Genomic DNA, 18,196 nt, shown 5'->3' on the forward strand with positions numbered 1-18,196 from the left:
TCTTATCTACGTAGCACATGAAAATTAAAAGTACCAGACTGGTAGAAGTAGCCTTCTTGGATGTTTAACAGCCATACTTTGAAGCCTATACTAATCTGGTCAGAGGGACTTAAAGGACAGTTTTTGCTCCTTGCCCTCCAAGGTCAACTAAGTTCCAGGGGACTATGGAACATCTCTCAAAATGTCCTGTAACTGTGGTGAGTCACCTGTCCTCTTGTTCAGGGAGGACATGGAGGCCCCACAAGATGGACTTGAACCAGTGTCCAGTCTACAAAGAGGAGGATCAACTCAGAGGAAACATCTCATTCATGTTTCCAAGTGAAGCCAGACATGGTCGAGCAGGACCTCTGACTTGCCTTCACATAGATGGAACTGGTAAAAGAAAGGAGGCTCCCAAGTTCATGTGGCCCCTGAGGAACAGATCCTCAGATGACGTTAAGTGTAAAAATAAATGGACTTATTTGCGCCAACTGTATGGTCTTAAACACCCAAAAGGAAAGTATAACCAAAGAGTAAAGTCATCAGTATACTTCTTTAAGAGTTCAAGGGATTACACTTCCCAGACATTACACTTAAGTCCATATAAAAAGTTATTTAGACAATTATTTCTCATTGATGATTTTGTTCCTAATCAGAAAGTGCTGCCCAGATGTAAGACTTCAACTCTTGGTCTGAACCACCACTGTAGTGCCCACCTGTAGCTAACAACCTGCTATTGCTCTAAAATAATGAATACGTTTTTTTTTCTCCCCTTATCTAGAAGTCTTTGAGAGGGAACTGACACTGAATCTAACCACTCCAAGAGCTATCAAAATGTCTGAAAGCAGATGCTGAATGCATCGCTCTTGAGTCCAGCCTTGGCAGACAAAAGAAAAATGAGGAGGAACCCAATAAAGGGATGCTTTTGGAAGCTCTCCTCAAGAAATTCTAATGGATTCTCATATGAACATTTGAAAATTGCCCTGTTCTGACTTTTTTCTTGTTCCCTGTCTAGAACTTGTAATGCTAATGAGTTATACACAACTGGGGAGTCTTTTAGATAGACCCACTGAAGGGGTGCTCCAATTGCCTCACCCTGTGTCCCTGTTCAGCATGGAAGAAGCCAGAGCGGTCTGCATCCCTATTCCCTATTGGTAAGTTGGGTAACCCCTTCAGAGGATGGCGTGGTAAAAATAGGAGGCAGGAATTGGCTAGGCAGTTAGGGTAAAAAGACCCTAAAGAAAAGTAGCCAGTTTCTTGGCTAAAAGTCAAAATGTCCTTGGGCCTGTTAGCAACACACTCTGTTCCAAAGGCCAAAAGCATCAAAAGTATTTGGGAGCTTGTATCTCATCCTTAAAAGATTTTAGGGTTACCTCTTCAAAGGGGGGAATGTTAGAGTAGACAAAAGCCCCATAAAAATAAATAAATTTAAGAAAAAGAAAAGAAAAAGAAAAAAGTGATGGGGAGATATGGGAGGTGTCAGAAGGGAGGGAGTGGGCATGGATTTGATCAAAACACCTTATATGCATGTATAAAAAAAAAGAGAGAGAGAGACACTAAGAAAGTGAGTGGGGCCCATCAAACAAACACGCCACCACATTGCACAAGAACCGCCAAGGACCACCAAGAAGGCTCCCATCTGGAAGGACTCAAGGCTGACGATCAAGTGTAACCACTGCAGTGGGTCAAAGAGATACTTTTCAATTCCCAAGTTTTTTCTTAACAGGCACCTGAGTTTTGGGGCAGTACAAGGTGCAGGGCCCACATCACTCTGCAGGAAGTGGAGAAGCCAAAACAATGTGCTACGCTGCACCACACAAATGGGGGAGGGCTGCAGAAACTGGACTTTAAAGTTGACAAAACAATGAAACAAGCAAAACTAAACTACAAAGTTTAAAACTCTACGTAAAAGAAAGACAGTGAGTGACGCCATGGAGTGTATGTAGGCCACCACCTAACCTGTGCAACTTTCTGTTTACATCTTATTTAATGAAAAGGGTTGTTGCTTTTTTCCCCTTAAGGGAAAATTTAAAATTGGGGAAAAAATACTGTTTGCCACACACAGGCCAATTCCTTCATTCACAGCAACAGAAAAGATCAATAAATCTTTCAAAATGAGCATAACAAATCAGTCACAGAGAAAATTCAAATCAGGAAAGATCCACCCGCTGGGTAACCGACAACACAGAGATCTGAACAGCACTGTTTCCCCATCAGCTTGCAGAGGCCACTAAGTGACCTTCTGGGAGAACCTCCCTCAGACTCAGTGAAGAACAGCGTGCGGAGTACCACCCTCCCCCCTGGACACAGACTCACACCTCTGCAGAAACACTCAAAAAAGAACCGTAAGGAAACACCACAGGCAGCGTTTCCTGCAGCAAGCAAAAGAGCATCGCGGCACTCGCTCAAGGAGCGACTCCCAAGATCCAACGTGAGTGAACAGAACCTCGGCAGGAGGGGAGGGAGGCCGAGGAGAAGGAGAAAATCCCAGACAGCACAGAGCACCCAGGTCTAGGCCGTCCATCAAAGGGCCAGGGCACAAGGGGTTTCAGAAGGGAGGATTTCTTACTTTTCGCCTCCTTACAACATTCTGCTTTGTCAAAATACACCTCAAAACTGACCAAACTGGAAGTGTGGAGTGGGCAGCACCAGACACCGCCAACCCCAGCTCTGATCAGCAGTGCTCATGTTCCGCCGAGGACTGTCCCAGAGCCGGGGTCTGGTGCAGCTCCGTAAATGAGGGAGGACAGCCCCTGGGCCTCTGTGTCCACAACTCCTCATGGCCTCTAAGAAGAAGTTCTAAGGACAGAGCAGCCACAGCGGACAGATCAATGTACCATGTGCCATAAATCCAGTCCTCTGGCTTCCATACTGAGAGGCAAGATGATCAGAGGAATAAGCCTAAGCTCTTAGCAAAGGTAGTGGTCCTGCCTTTTCAGGGCTACGCAGCCCACTTCTACAAAACAGTCCAGGGACTCAAACTGCTTCCAGATCTTGTAACTCAGACACGAAAAACCACTACAGACTCTTTTCCAGGAAAAAGCAGACAGGCAAAATGTTGCTGTTTTCAAAGCTGCACAGATAACAGAGTGACCAGCGGCCTGCCCCAGTATCTAACCGTGTCTTAGGGCAGATGTGACCAGACATTCTCCCCAGGTTCGACTGCAGCAAGCTACGGCCACAAGACTAATCTCTACCAGGGATGTCCAACCCATGGCCCAGAGGTCACATACTCCCCAGGACAGCTATGAATGGGGTCCAACAGAAAATCATAGACTTATTTAAAACACTTTGATTTGGGGATTTGGAGGGGTTGATGTTTAGGATTTTGTTTTGGTTTTTGTTTTTTCTGGTAACAGGATTGGGTGGTCTTGGAGCATGAAGTTCTAGATGATAATGTGAAAAGGTTGGGTACTCCTCCAAGTCGGCCTCTGGGAAAACACCAAAGGGAACTGGCATGTGGCCTTGGCTTTCCCCAGGCCCTGCTCTAGCAGGGGAAGCAAAGAACTGGAAGGAAGGACCAGCTCCTCATCTGTGGCGCTGTCCCCCATCCAGAGGCTGTCTGTCCACAGCTGTCAGAAAGGATGCTAACCAACCGCCTGGTCTCCACCTGCTTACTCTGACCCTGCAGCCTGTTCACTGATAGCCTCCATCCACAGATCTCAGGAGCATAGCCTGCTTCTCCTAAGGGGCCAGCAGAGGTGTTCAAATGCCCAACTCGAGCTCCTTCCTGGTTTCTAAATGTTCTGCAAGTGGCTTAAGAAAACACTCCAAACTAGCCATAAAACCCTGAACCCTAACTTCCTCCAAACGAGGACACCACTGCTCTCCAAGTTGTTTATCCAAATGCTTCTGTTGCCAGGATAAAGAGCCTTTTAATTTTCTACTAACAGTGAGGGTTTCAATAGAAAAAAAAAAAAAAAAAAAAAAAGGGAAAATAGAGGACATGAAGTAAAGAGGGTAACAAGCCCAAGAAAGTGGAACAGAGCACTGCGTGCAGCTGCCATTTTGGCAAATTAGCTGTGCCATTTCTCAGAAGTCCTGGGGAGAATCCAGTCTTAATGCAATAAAGCAGCTGGACTAAGATTAATGTTCAGTAAAGACTCAGGCTGCAGCTACCATTTAGAATCCTGTATCTCCCAGGGTGCATGTGGAAAAAGCACAGTCCACCAAAGTCACAACCCAAATGCTCATCGGGGACACAGCAAGATGAGGGATGTCCAGCCACGTGTCAAGAGGGAAGACTGAACGGCGCTGCCCCAATGCACCACAGAAAGGGACGCCAGTGCAAAGTTCCAGGGCACCATGTGAAAGATACCAGTTCCCTGCCTAGGAACTGCATGTGTCTTTCTGTGCCAGTGTGAGAATGCACACAGTGTGAGAATGCACACAGGGATCCAGCCGGGTCTGCGGTGAATGCCAGACCTAAGGTGACACCCTGGGAAGAGACACAGACATCTTCCCCTGGGCTCTTCCCTTCTGGCCCTTAGTTCTCATGTGCACTTATTGTTTACTTACATACTGGTTACTATGACACCGTTTCTCTAAAACACAGTAATTCAGAACACAGAGGAGGCCAATACAGAGGCACCGAATCATAACAAGACAGGTTTGCTTTTTCTGAAATACTGGGCCTTGAACCCAGGGCCTCACGCCTGCTAGGAAAGAGCTCTTTTCACCATCTACGTCACGCAGCCGGCGGCACCTTCTTGAGCCTTTCTCTCATAGTCACACCACTCAGCCTGCCTGAGGACCACTCAGCCAGAGGCTGCAGCACGCCCAAGACCCTTCAGTCCAACTCCCCTGCCCCCTCCACTTTCTCCCAGAGCTCTTCTGGCCACCCTGCTGTCCCCTCACCATTCCCAAGACTCCTTCCAATGCAGGAGGTGCTCTGGGGCACCCAGTGGGGTCACTCTCCTTCCCCCTCTCCAGCCCTATTTCCGGGCTCCTCTCCTCATAGAGCCCAGAAGTCCCACCTGACTGCTGCTGTCTGCCTGCTGTCTGCCTTTGCCCCTGGCTGCTCCAGCTCCAGGGCTTCGCCCCCCTTCCACTTTCGGCTCCTCTCCCTCTTCACACACCACCCTGGCAAGGGGCCCTCTGCTCAGTGGGCGCTAGTGGCCTGGCACTCAGCCTGGTGACTCTCATGCATCTAGCTGACACTGTAGACATCCTCCCAGGTCTGAACTCGGTGAGCCCAAGCAAACCCTGGGCATCTCCTCTGGAGTTCTGGTCTCACTAATAACACATCTAAACCAAACTCCAGGTACCCACCGCAGCCCTTTCCTTCCATCTCGATTGCTAGCAGTAGCCACACTCCCCAGATGCTCAAGCCAAAGGCTCCCACCTGGTGGTTCTTGCATCCCCCTCTACAGACCCCACCCCACCCCTAGCACTGCCAGCCTGGGCCCAGGCATCACCTAACACCAGAATTCCTGTACAGCTCCCAGGTCTCCTGTTTCTGCCTGCTCCCTAGTTTTCAACAGGAGCTCGGAGACCACATTCCTCAGGAACAAACAGTGTCCCCTCGGCAGCTGGCTATGCACCAGCGAGCAACCCTCCTGGGCCCTCTTCCTGGCTCACTCAACTGAACCTGTCCAATCACCCCACCCCCACCCCCAGCTCATCAGGAAGAGCCCAATGTAGGCCCTTCCAGCAGACCCACACCCCTTCCCCGCCTCCTGGTCTCAGCGCCCGCACTAAGTCAAACCCCCACTGGGACTACAGTCAGCACCCGCCTCCCAGTCTTTCCATCTAACTTATACATCTGCCTCCCACACTGCTGGAAGCTGTACCCCAATGGGACTTCACCTTCACTCCGTGCACAGCTTGCACAGAGCCTGACATATGCTGGCACCCAGCATGTGTCCATCACGGGTGCCATGGAAGGTGCTGTGCTCATGCCAGACACAGCTGCCAGTACAATCTCAGCCTTTCCACTGAGAACCATACATAAGGGGAACCCCAAGTACCCTGAGCTGGGCAGTGCGGACAGTGCATGTGTGGAAATGTCACACTATAATTATGCCAGCACCAAAATAAGGAACATTATTCCACATTAATCAAAAAATTAATAGCAAAAGCATGGTCTAAGGTCTTCAAGGTCTTTGTGTCTGTCTGGTGTCAATAGGACTATGCTGCATGTGACAGAACACCGGCTTCAAGACTGACTAGAGCTGGCTGCCCACTGTGGCCCACAATGGAGCATGGAGCTGAATATTTAACTATAAATTTAGCTAGAAATTTTCAAATATTTGCAGCACCCATGAGATATAACTAAAAATATTAAAACGGGAATTTTTAAAGCTTGAGAGGCTGAGATGGGAGGCTCACAAATTCAAGGCCTGCCTGGACTACACATATTCATGTAAGGCTAGTCAGAGCAACCTAGTGAAACCCCGTCTCAAAATGAAGAGGCTGGGGGTGTAAGTCAGCAGAGCAACAAAACGATTCTAGTTGAGGAGAAAGCCTCGTTTTAGTGGCGAAGATTAGAAAATGAAACTCTCCAGAGTATCAGCTCTGACAGGAAAGAAAACTAACTGAACAAAGGCTGCTGCGCTCCGCACGGACACGTCCTCCACCGGGAATCCCGGTGACAGCACTAACCACTTCAGTCAGGATGTGCAGACAGATTCTTTCCAGTAATCTGGGGACAGGCGTCTCCCTCAGCTGTTTCTTACATCAAGCCTCCCTGAGAGTGCCCGTGCCACCTCTGGCTTGGCCAGGTTGTTTCCACAGGAATCAGGACAGTGTGGCCAGGACACAACCCTGGGGTGCGGGCCTGCTCTGCTAGAACGACACACCAACGGCCAGACTCCTGTCAAGCAAGTCACACACCACCAGTGGGAGCCTGGCTTGCTCCTGACGTGTCTGGACGTGGCTGTGGAAAGCGCCCACAGCTTGTCCCAGCCTCACTTTACAGAGGACAAAAGTATGTTTCCCTCTTGGCAAGAGGAAGCCTCAAGGCCAGAACAGCCCCTAAGGAGTACAGGCACAGACCTGATACAGGCCAGCGTGCGCAGTCACAAGTGCAGCGAGAACAGACGCTCACCCCAAAGTCCACACTGACCCTGCTTTGCTCTAGAGGCTCTGCTCTGTGGTCTAGGTGGGTTGAAATGTCAAGTCCAAAATCCCATAAAAAACAGGATATAGGGCTGCTGAGAGATGGCTCAGCGGTTAAGAACATTGGTTGTTCTTGCAGAAGACCTGGGTTCAAATCCCAGCACCACATGGCAGCTAATAACTGTCCGTAACTCCAGTTCCAGGGGATCCGACAGCCTCTTCTGTCCTCTGTGGGCACTGCACAACATGGGTGCACTTACTTACATGCAGGCATAACACTCATACATGTGGAATAAAAATTTTAAAAAACAAACAAAAACAGGATATAGCCAGGCATCGTGGTACACACCTTTAATCCCCCAGCACTCAGGGCAGAGGCAGGTGGAATTCTGTGAGCTCCAGGCTAGCCTGATCTACACAGCCAAGTTCCAGACGAGCAAGGACTTCATAGTGAAACCGTCTCAAAAATAAATAAACCAGGACAGCAAGTGTCTCTTCACGCCCACTTAAAGCAGCAACGCCTCCAGCAACATAAGAACTGGAGGGACATCAAAGGTCACCCTATTTATTCAGTATTTTTGAGACACGAGAGTACTGACATAAGAAAAACCTCAAAACCAGGAGGAGGTGAGTGACAGGATCAGCTTTATTAACTAAGGCACACGGATGGGGAAGGCTCAGCTTGCTTCTCCCCCAAATCTGTCTGGGATACTGAGATGGGGGCTGGGGAGACATTGTCAGTTAAGTACTTGCTGCCCAAGCGTGAGGACCCAAGTTCAGGCACTCAGTGCCCACATCAGGCCAGGTGTGATGGCCTGATACTATCTGATTAAATAAATGTACTTCCCCACATACAGATACCTCCTCAAACACCAACCTCAGGTGTGGCCGGAAGGGAGAGGGGGCTGGGCACGGGTGGAAGGCACACACAGTGCCATCCACAGACCCACCTGCAGTCCCTCACATGTGCCAGGCAGGACTTTGGCCTCAATGGAATCCTCCCAGGGTGCTGGACAACAGGCATGACAGTGCATCCAGGTCAAATGAGTGATGGTGCGAGGCAGCCTATGGACAGACACAAAGGCCCCCTGGATGTGGGATTCACCTTAAGAAAGCCAAGTACTAGAGGAAGGCTCAGCTTGTAAGTGCGCGGCTAAGTCAGGTACATTCACAGACACAGTGTCAAGGGCCCTGTGCCACCTTAAATTCAGTGAGGCCTGTGGGGCTGGAGAGATGGCTCAGCGGTTAAGAGCTGCTCTTGCAGAAGACCCAGGTTTGATTCCCAGCACCCACATGGCAGCTGACAGCTATCTGTAACTCCAGTTCCAGGGGATCTGAGACCCTCTTCTGTCCTCCGTGGGCACTGCAAGACATAGGTGCACTTACATACACGCAGGCATAACACTCACACCATAAAAAAATAATTAAATTTTTTTAAATCAGGCCTGAAGAGCTGTACATAATTAGACCTATCAATGCCAACACATTTGATATCAGAGCAGAAAATGTTTGAGTATTATGGGGGGTTGTTCTATTGTTTTAAGATGAGGCCTTACTTTGTAGCCATGACTATAGATCAGGCTGGCCCGGAACTCACAGAGATCCACCTGCCTCTGCCTCTGCCTCGTCTCTGATCCCCTAGTGCTGGAACTAATGGCAAGCACCACCAAACTTGGCCTGTGTCATTTATGTTTAGCATTAGTTATTAAATATTTATTTTTAATACATACTAACATAGAAAACACTTTTTTAGTGAAAAAGAGCTACTACAGTTTCCAAAATAGCGAAGGGACCCTGTTTTGTCCTTTTATTAAAATGGTGAAGGCTGTGTTCACAGGCTTCTACTCAGCGGGAAACAGAAGCAGTTCAGCAGCCTTAGCACATAGCTGTGGACACACTCCCTTTAACATGACATAAAACTCAGCATGCCCCATGTTTTAACTCTTGAAGGCTGGCTGTAGGCAGCGCCTACAAACCCACAGGTGAGGGTGAACTTTCACACCTGATTTCTTCAAAGTCCACTGGTCTGTCTTGCCCATAAAGTGGGTCTTAGGTAAGTGTGAGATTCCATCACCCTACCAAAAGTCCTGCCTATTAAGGCACACACGCCCTCCAAACACCATTTATGACATATAACACTAAAAACATCCTGCCAGGCATGGTCCCGCAGGCTTTTAATCGCAGCACTCAGGAGGCTGAGGCAGAATGATCATCCCAAATTCAAGGCCAGATTGGGCTACATAGTGAAAGCAAATCTCAAAAACAAACAAATAGACCTCATGTTTGTTTCTATTAGCACTGACCTCCCATTGAAGCCGCTGCTGGACTCACAGTAGTGAACACAAGCTTTCTAAACATCTCAAGCTCATCTGACAGCTCAAATCCCGTCACTGGAAACAAACTCTGGCAGCTGCTTCCTTTGGAAGGACAGGCCCCGTTCATCTTGTAAGAAATACCAGGTTGCCCATGGAGGGCATTAGAGATGAGCTCCAGGGCTGGGGCTTCCCTGTGCCATCAAAGATGTTTCAAGTTCCCCTGTCCAGCAGGAGCACCAGAACACTCCACCAACCTCACCACCAACTCTGTACCATCAGTCCAAACAACAGAAAGATCAAGAATCTCTCGTCATTGTTCTTTTGCCCTCACAAGCCCCTGGAAAGGTCTCCAGGCTGCACGAGGTGCTATGGACTGTCCTCCACACCCAGAGCACTGGGTGCTGGCAGGCATATGTGTCAGCCCCACCTGCATCTCCTGCTTTCTCTGGTCAGCATTTCACCACACCCAGGCTGCAGCATTGGGGCATCCATTTCAGCACTGTGAGCCAGACTCTCCCAGGGCATGACTGGCTCTTCCCAACTCGTACTGCTCAAGGGGTGTCACCATCCCCAGCTGCAGGCCTTGTCAGCTTCTCAGCTCTGCCCCCTTCAACACCCACCACAAATCCTAGGGAGCCCTCCTTCTGCTGGCTCCAACAGGTGTCACCTCTCCATGGCACACCCTGATGGCAAACTGGGTGTCCCTCCCAAACCACACATGGCTGAGTAGGAGCAGAAGCCAATCAATAGCTTCTGAGCCCGGCTCTTCCCACCAGATGGCTCCAGCTCCTTCAAAGGCCCCTCCACCCACATCATCAGCACCCCCTGCTCAGACAGGCTCCAGGGCGTCCCAGTTGGCCTAGGCCTACCAATGACCTCGGCCTGCGCCTCATTCACAAACTCCACTGAGGCCACATAGCAGCAAGCCAGAGCCCACAGGCTGGATCCAGCTCCCACCTGTTTCTGTGCAGCATATGAGCCAAAATTGGTTATATGGTAAAATAGTAGGAAAACATTTTTAAAAGGATGGTATTTCAGGGACATGGAAAGTCACATGAATTCAAGTTTCAGTCCCAAATGTGGTTTCAGACATGCGGGACCCATGTCTACACCATGTGCTACTGGTGCCACACAACACATCCAAGAGCTGCCAGGCTGTACAGACCCACTCTCTGGCCCCTTGCATAATGCACCAAGCCTGCTAGAGACAGGGGAGTCAGTGCCCTGGGCACACCAGTGTGCAGAGCAGCTACAGGAGTATGAGTCAGATTCCAGAGATCATGAACAACCTGCATTAGAGACCAGTACAGACCACAGTACACACCATAACCTCAAGCCAGTGGCTTAAGGGACAAGCTTTTAAAGAGTTTTAGACAGCACTGGGGGTGGTGGGGCATGACTTGTAGTCCCAGCACTTGGGAGGCAGAGGCAGGATCTCTAAGTTCCAGGCCAGCCTGATCTACATAGTGAATTCCAGGCCAGCTGGGATTACAGGGAGGCCCTGTCTCAAAGAGACCAAAAAGAAGTTTCAGACCACATCCAAAGTGACCCCAGACCAGGGAGATGCTGCTTGCTGGCAACAATCTACACCTACACAGCCAACAGGAGTCCGTTCACATGCTTTCAGCTGGGACCTACGAGGATCAATCTGCTCACTGATCACCATCACTGAAGCTGATGTTCCAGACATCGACAATCAACTGCTTTGGCCCTGCTCCCCTCAACTGTATTCTCTTTAGCCCTGCCCACGGCCCACAAGCTTGAGCCCAGACCCCAGGTGGGAGCCAATGCACCAGAAACGGTCGATGGCAACTTCCTAAAGCTCTTGAGTTCAGGACATCAAGGGCTCTGTTCAACAGCAGTGACAAGCAACGTCTGGAGAGCAGGGCTGCCCAGCTGCCTCTTCTGCACTCCTACCACGTGATCGCAACAGAAAACATCCAGAGGCGTAGGGTGAGGGGGCCACACGGTGCGGTGCACACCTCCACAGAGACAGTGATGTTTTCAAACAGGCCTGTAACCCTCAAGTCCAATTACACCTATTGTGCCAGAGTCAAAAAAGGTAAGATAAAAGATTCTAAAGTCATTTAGGTTTTCAAGCCATTCTTCCACTGAAACATGTCCTGGAAAAGATGCCCAGAAGGTCAGAACACAGCAAGACCTAAGATGAGAAGCTCAAGAGATCAGGATGTCCACGCAGCCCACGTCAGATACAAGACACTAGTGTAATGTCTACAAAGGTACAAGTCCTCTGGACAGTACTGTCTTCATCAACCAGAAGGCACCGTACAGTTTACCAATGCCAGGGTGTGTAGGAATTGTGGAAGCAACCTCCACGCTCAACACTCAACTTTTGCAATGGCCACGGATGGTAGACTAGGCCAGACCCTCCTGCTTCACAGCTCTAAATTCAGGGATGGGGCCAAAAGTCAGGCCTGCTCCCAGATGCCCTGCCTCCAGGTGGCCAGCTCCGCTACACCCTGACAGAGCAGAGGTTCCTCGGAGCAAGCGCACTCCAGGGCACCTCACCTCAAAGGTTCTCACAAACCCCAGGCTCTGTCTCAAGAACTCCGGGTATCTGGATGTGACACTGAGATCACAACCAGAGTGGAAGGAGGACAGTGTGCCCCAGGTCAGCTAGACTTCCTGTCACAAATATTAACTGTGACACCAATGCAAGGGCAGTAACTGCTTCACTGACAGCAATCCCCACCAATAAACTTCTTCTCGAAGAAAACCTGCTGGTTGCATTAAGAAGAATTATTTAGGGTCAGCACGATGGCTCAGCAGGTAAAAGCACTTGCCACCAAGAGTTCCGTATCCAGAATCCATACAATGGAAGAAAAGAACTGACTGGAAAGTTATCCCCTGATGCTGCCCATGCCTCAGCACTAGCACAAGCGGATGGTGGAGAGTTTGAGGCCACTCCAGGCTATATAAATTACTTAAAGAACGAGATTTGTTCACCTTCCTGCCTTTGGAATGTCCTTTCACTTTAAGCTTCTGGGTGAACAAATTTTAACTGCATAACCCAAAATGTTTAAACTACTTTGATCAAAAGGCCCTGAACTGTAGGGACTCACTGGAAAGCACTCTGCTCAGCCCAACAGGAACATGGGTGATGGAATCCAGGCCCTTCCACCTCTCTTAACACAACAGAGAGCACTGGCATTAAAAAGAATGATTTAGGGTCAGCAAGATGACTCACACTTAACAGTAGGCCAGGGCGGACCACCCCCTGTGGCCTCTGCCTCAAGCCTTACTAACTAGGTCCTCCCAGGTCTCTCCCAGCACAATGACAGAAGGAAACTAGTAATCCAAGTGATTTTGTCAAAAATAAATGTACAGACTTTGTATTTTTCTGACTTAAACTCCACAGGGCTCAGAGCCTAAGGTGGAATTACACAGGAACCCACATCCTCACAGGAGTCATCTTCTTTTGCAGTGGAGCACATGAGGGCATGAATGGGATAATCAGTGAACTCAGATCAACAACTTCCAGGGGTGACTGCCCTGCAGCTGTAGAAGGGAGCACGCTTGTTTTTAGAAATGACCATGTAGGTACTTAAGGCGCAAGAGACATGTCTTCTGTGAGGTGGAGCATCACCATCTGAACACCGAGGAAGCCACACAACGCTTTCCTGGGGTCCCGGTTCCTATTAGGGAGACCTTGGACTTCTCTACAAGGTCAGTGGAAGAAACAGGGAAGCCTCCAGTCTATGTGGCCGAACTACACTCCTGAAAGCCTGCCACTGATGCCATCACCTTTCCAAAATAAACTACACGTATCAAGCATTTAGGTGCTCACGCCAGCCAGGCAAGAGGGTCAGCTTCCCCAATGCTCCATGCCAAATTGGCAAGAAAGAGCTGAGATCCAGAGGCCCTGGGCAGAATCATCTGTAACCAGCAGCAGGTACCAAGGGGCTGGGGTAGGATGCTGAACAGCGTTGTAGGACACCTGAATTCCCAACTGCCCCCATCTGCTAGTCCACTCCCACCCCAGGCTGACTCCAACTTGTACCCCATCCCCATGTAGAGTGGAGGACACAGGCCCCACAAACACAGCCCCAGCCCAAAGGCAGCCACTGCCTGCTTCTATGGACAGGTAGATACGTCCTCCTAGGAAGCATATCCATCTGACTCTACTCTCCAAAGGCCAAGCTGACAGGGGAAACGGACCACAAAACCAGATACAGTTTCTCTGCCCTTTACAAAGGTCCCAGGCTTTGACTCAGAAGCTCTGGGACATTTAAATATACTTAAAATCGCTCAGACCAGAAACAGGAAGGTGGGAGCTGACCTCTCAAGGTGCAAGGCCATCACTGGAAGATAACTCAGTTGCCTGCTGGGCTGACCAGCTCCTTTCCTCTACTTCCTATTGGAGAGGGGACTTTTGATGGGATGAGAGTAGACTGAGGAGATGGAGCTGGGTAACCATGTTCCGGTGAGGGAGTGACCATACCCCTGTGATGGGAGGCATGGGTAATGGCTACGTCAGAGGACCCAAAGGCAGTCCCCTGCACTGGAGCCCTCCCTCTGCTTCCCACTTCCTCCTCCTTATATGGTAGGTCAATTCTTAGACAAATCTGAATTAAGGAATTCTTAAATACTACATTGTAAGTATATAAATATTAGACCCTTACTTTGCAAAAATAGGAAATCATTAGAATCCTACAGATCTTTGAAGTCCGTGAAATCCCAAACCTGGAAGGGCAGTCACAGTCCTGCGGCCTAAAGAGACAAGTTCTGGGAGCTGTAGCCCTTGACTTCAGCTGTTTTATGGACATCACAGGGTATGCTTACAGAGATTCTCCAAGGTCAGAGGTGACACTGCCATGTGGGAATGTCCATCTGTCCTTTACTAAAATGTCCTTAAGTGGCACAAGACAGTGACTGCACGCTGACCACAGGAGCAGCGTTCCACTGTTGAAGAGGTCACACAGCCTGAGATGGACCCCGAACTCATACAGGCTGAGTTATGTCTTCAGAGAAGCATTCAAGGCACAGAAGACAGCCCATGGCACTGGACTCCATTCCCGGTCACCCGTGACTCCTGCCAGTGGATGAGCTCAGCTCAAGGGCATGTTATCCTATCAGCCACTCACTGCCCATCTCATGCCGGCAGCCCCATTCCTTCCCTGGGCCTGTGGGTGAAGATGTGTTGGCTCTGGCCATGTTCAAAAGAAATGCAGTTCATAGCAGCAGGAGCATGTGCACCTGCCAGGCTTCACTTCCGGCTTTATCCAAACCCATCTCCGGTTTCCAGGTGAAGGAGCTTTCCATCTTGAAGGAAAGGAAAGAGGCCACAGCCTCAGAGTCACAGAACAGTTTTATTACTGGCAGGTCCACCAGCACAAGAACTGCCCGGAGGGTGCCCAGCCTCACAAGCAGGATCACTCCCTTCCCAGGTTCCCACCTACTGACTCTCCTACAGCATTTAAATGTTAACCAGAGAGGGAGTCAGCTGTCCTGTGGGCACGCCATCCCACCTATCACTCTCACTGACCTCAGTGAAGCACAAAGGTTGTCTTCTCACCCTCTGGCCTTTCTTGTCACAAGATTCGCCCAATCACATGGGCTCCCTGTGTGGGGCACCCCCACCTTCATCTTCAACAACAGGGGGCTCCTTTTGGGGAAGTGAATCTTACCATCCACCATGGCAATTATATTTAATCAAACCGTTCTCCACTGTGGACCTCAAAGCTGCAGAGAACGAAGAAAGGAGTCCAGCTCACAGTGGGTAGGGCCACTTCCTCCTCCTTTATGAGAGCTCCTCCAAATGGGCATGAGTTAGCTCCAAGCCCCACTGAAATGAACTCGGTCCACAGGAGTGTATCACTCTGCATGGTGGTCAAGGCCGGGGGCGGGGGGTGTCAGAGTTTCTCCACCTGTGTCCTTGAGAAGGCAGACAGAGGGGCAGGACCTCCCAAGGCTACTTCACAGCAAGTGGCTCCCATTCTGGCAAAGGTTTGACTCCCCACACCTGCTCTCCAGGTTCCTTCATAAAACTCCTCCCCACCCTGCCTGCCCTCAGAGTCAAATGGTCAGGAGCATTTCTGCTCAACTCTTCCTGCTGTAGGAAAAACAAAGATCTTTATTTACCACGTTTCGAACAGTCTTATTGGGGCCCTCAATGTGTCAAGCCCATACATCTTCCAGAGGAAATGTTTATTCCAGAGTTATAGTTGAGGTGGTCCTTTAAGTTACACGGAATTTTAAAGTTAGCCTTACATCATGAAATTCATTCAATGTACCCCTTAAGTTTGGGGGTTCCTTTGGTATGATTCTGAGGCTAGGCTCTACCGGGTGGCAGCATAAAAACCACTGTTGCAAACTCATCTAGAACCCTGCCTGGAGACCCATTTAGGGGTCTTAGGCATCTATTAAATGACTCACAGACCCAAGGCGGTGGTTCTTTACCCTGAGCCAGTGAGCATACATATGCCCTGGCCACCTTGCTATCTCACATCCACAACTCACCAGCCTCCCCTGTGGGTCAGGGTTTTAGAGTTCTCCAGTTTGGGTCTAACACTTTCTCGTGATTAGATGCACTTCTGCGGGTCTGACATGTGTGTCTACTGGTCACAACGACCTGGATGTTTCCTTTGGATGGTTGGCATATGCTGGATTCACAATTTATAAACACTCTGGGGGAGATAATTCAATTGGAGGAGACAAGGAAATGCAGTGTGGGATTCCAATCAGATCCTGAAACCAAAAAGGATGTGGATGGGACTGCAGTCTGCAGAAGGTCTGGAGCTTAGTTATCATGACGCATGTCTGCTTTTAGGTGGCTATTTCCTCCTACATGATGGGAACAGCAGGGGGAGGAGGAGAGGAGGGGGAGGTTCACAATTGATTTTACTGGGATTACTTGAGACCACAGACTGATTCTGTGGATGCTCATCAGTGTGGGTTGCTGAGGACTCTGCTATCAGGCTCTGGCCAATGGAGCTTATTTCATAAAGCACGTTGTACAGGTGGGACAGCCCACGGCCTGCATCACTGCACTGCGCACTACAAACAGTGCTGGGCTCACGCCTGAAACCTCAATGTGCTCGGCCGACAAATGACCCGGCAAAAGTAGGGTCAAGTGTCTTAAACTCGGTGTTTGCGACAGAATGTGTCTGACCAGCCTCTGGCAGAGCCTGGTGCCCTGCCAATGCTGCAGAGCCAGAAGCAGCCATTCAGCTGGCCGCCACTAGTCAGCCACCTGGCACCCAACCAAGGCCAGAAAGGCAGTAGGGCAGTGCCCCAGCTGTGGAATTCCTGTTCAAGGTGGGCGGCCACACAGGGGACCTCTATTTGCCCCATCAGAATAATCTTTAATAGAAGACAATAAACCCAGGAGAGAATTCGGGGAGAAAGCCCAGCAACTTCTCAAAGAGGATTACATCTAGATAAGGGAACCAGCAGGCTAGAGCGCACAGGAGCGGGCCTCACCAGGACCTCAGCATCTCCAGTCACTCCAGGGACAAGGGGAGCACTCTCCAGTCAAGGAGACCCTTACAGTAGACGGACAGTCCAGAGAAAAGGCCTATGCAATCTTGTGCTCCGCGACTCGGGGTAACAAGCTCTCCCAGTCACCAGTGGGGAAAATCGTTTTTGGGGGGATGGGGTCTTTTTGAGACGGTCTCTGCAGCCCCAGCTGGCCTGGCACTATGTAGACCAGGCTGGCCTCGATCTCACAGAGACCAGCCTGGATCGGCCTCCCGAGTACTGGGGCTAAAGGCAGACACCACCATGCCCAGGTGGGAAAATCATTTTTTAAAACCGGCTCCACAGACCCAGGGCTGTCTGCCAGCTTCCTCTGGCCTTGGACAATAATCAGCAATCCTGGAGGAGGAAGACCTGCCCAGCCAGCAAGAAGCCACCATCTACCACCCACCCAACCACCCCCGAAAAAGGGGGTGCCAAACAAGAAACCAGACAAAATGGAAAAGAATCCGAGTTTCCTGAGGCTCAGGGAGAAAAATGCATTCAGAGGGCAAACTACTGGGCCACGGAAAAGGACAGACACCCAGAAATTACAAGTCTGCTTGAGGATTAGAACAGTGTGAGGGCTGGAGCACAGATTGAACACGGACTGAAAGCCCGCTCACAGATGGGGGGGAGCACGGACTGAAAGCCCGCTCACAGATGGGGGGGAGCACGGACTGAAAGCCCGCTCACAGATGGGGGGGAGCACGGACTGAAACCCGCTCACAGATTGGGGGGGAGCACGGACTGAAAGCCCGCTCACAGATTGGGGGGGAGCACGCTCACAGATTGGGGGGGAGCACGGACTGAAAGCCCGCTCACAGATGGGGGGGAGCACGGACTGAAAGCCCGCTCACAGATGGGGGGGAGCACGGACTGAAAGCCCGCTCACAGATGGGGGGGCTGGAACAAAAGCTGGAGACTCAAGGAGGCGACGCACAACTGTGTCGCGCGTGAACAAGAACTCCTGAACAATCAGCCCGGAGGACTCGGTTCTCCCCCAGCCGGACGGGCCTGCAGACTACAAACCCGAGGGCGGTCACAGGCGCCCGTGCAAGGACAAGACCTTCCTCGGTGCGGGGAGGAGACCGTTACAGAAGCTTGACCGAGGTTCCCGGGCCACGGATGCAGAAGCGGACGCTCAAGTGTCCTAACGACCCGAACTGCGCGGACACTCAGGGCCTACCTGCGCGGGGCCAGGGAGTAACTGACCCGAATTAGGACACGACAGGGAGGTTACAAGGTAAGTACTCGGCGCACTAACGCCCGGGGGCGGAGGGAGGGGGACACCGCGGGGGGCCGCCGGGAGCCAGTCTGGGTGCTGAGGACAGTACTGTGCGCACCGGGCGGGGGCGGGCGAGGGC

At 50.5% G+C, this 18,196-nt stretch overlaps 1 protein-coding gene across 10 annotated transcripts in view; it reads right to left on the reverse strand.

Annotated features, from left to right (window-relative positions):
• The window catches only part of Banp (BTG3 associated nuclear protein), an 89,804-nt gene that overhangs the window by 71,052 nt on the left and 556 nt on the right, over positions 1 to 18,196 (reverse strand). The gene's annotated exons all lie outside the window — the stretch shown is intronic.

This window comes from Nannospalax galili, unplaced genomic scaffold, assembly GCF_000622305.1.
Source record: "Nannospalax galili isolate Female #2095 unplaced genomic scaffold, S.galili_v1.0 scaffold459, whole genome shotgun sequence".
NCBI classification, from domain to species: domain Eukaryota; kingdom Metazoa; phylum Chordata; class Mammalia; order Rodentia; family Spalacidae; genus Nannospalax; species Nannospalax galili.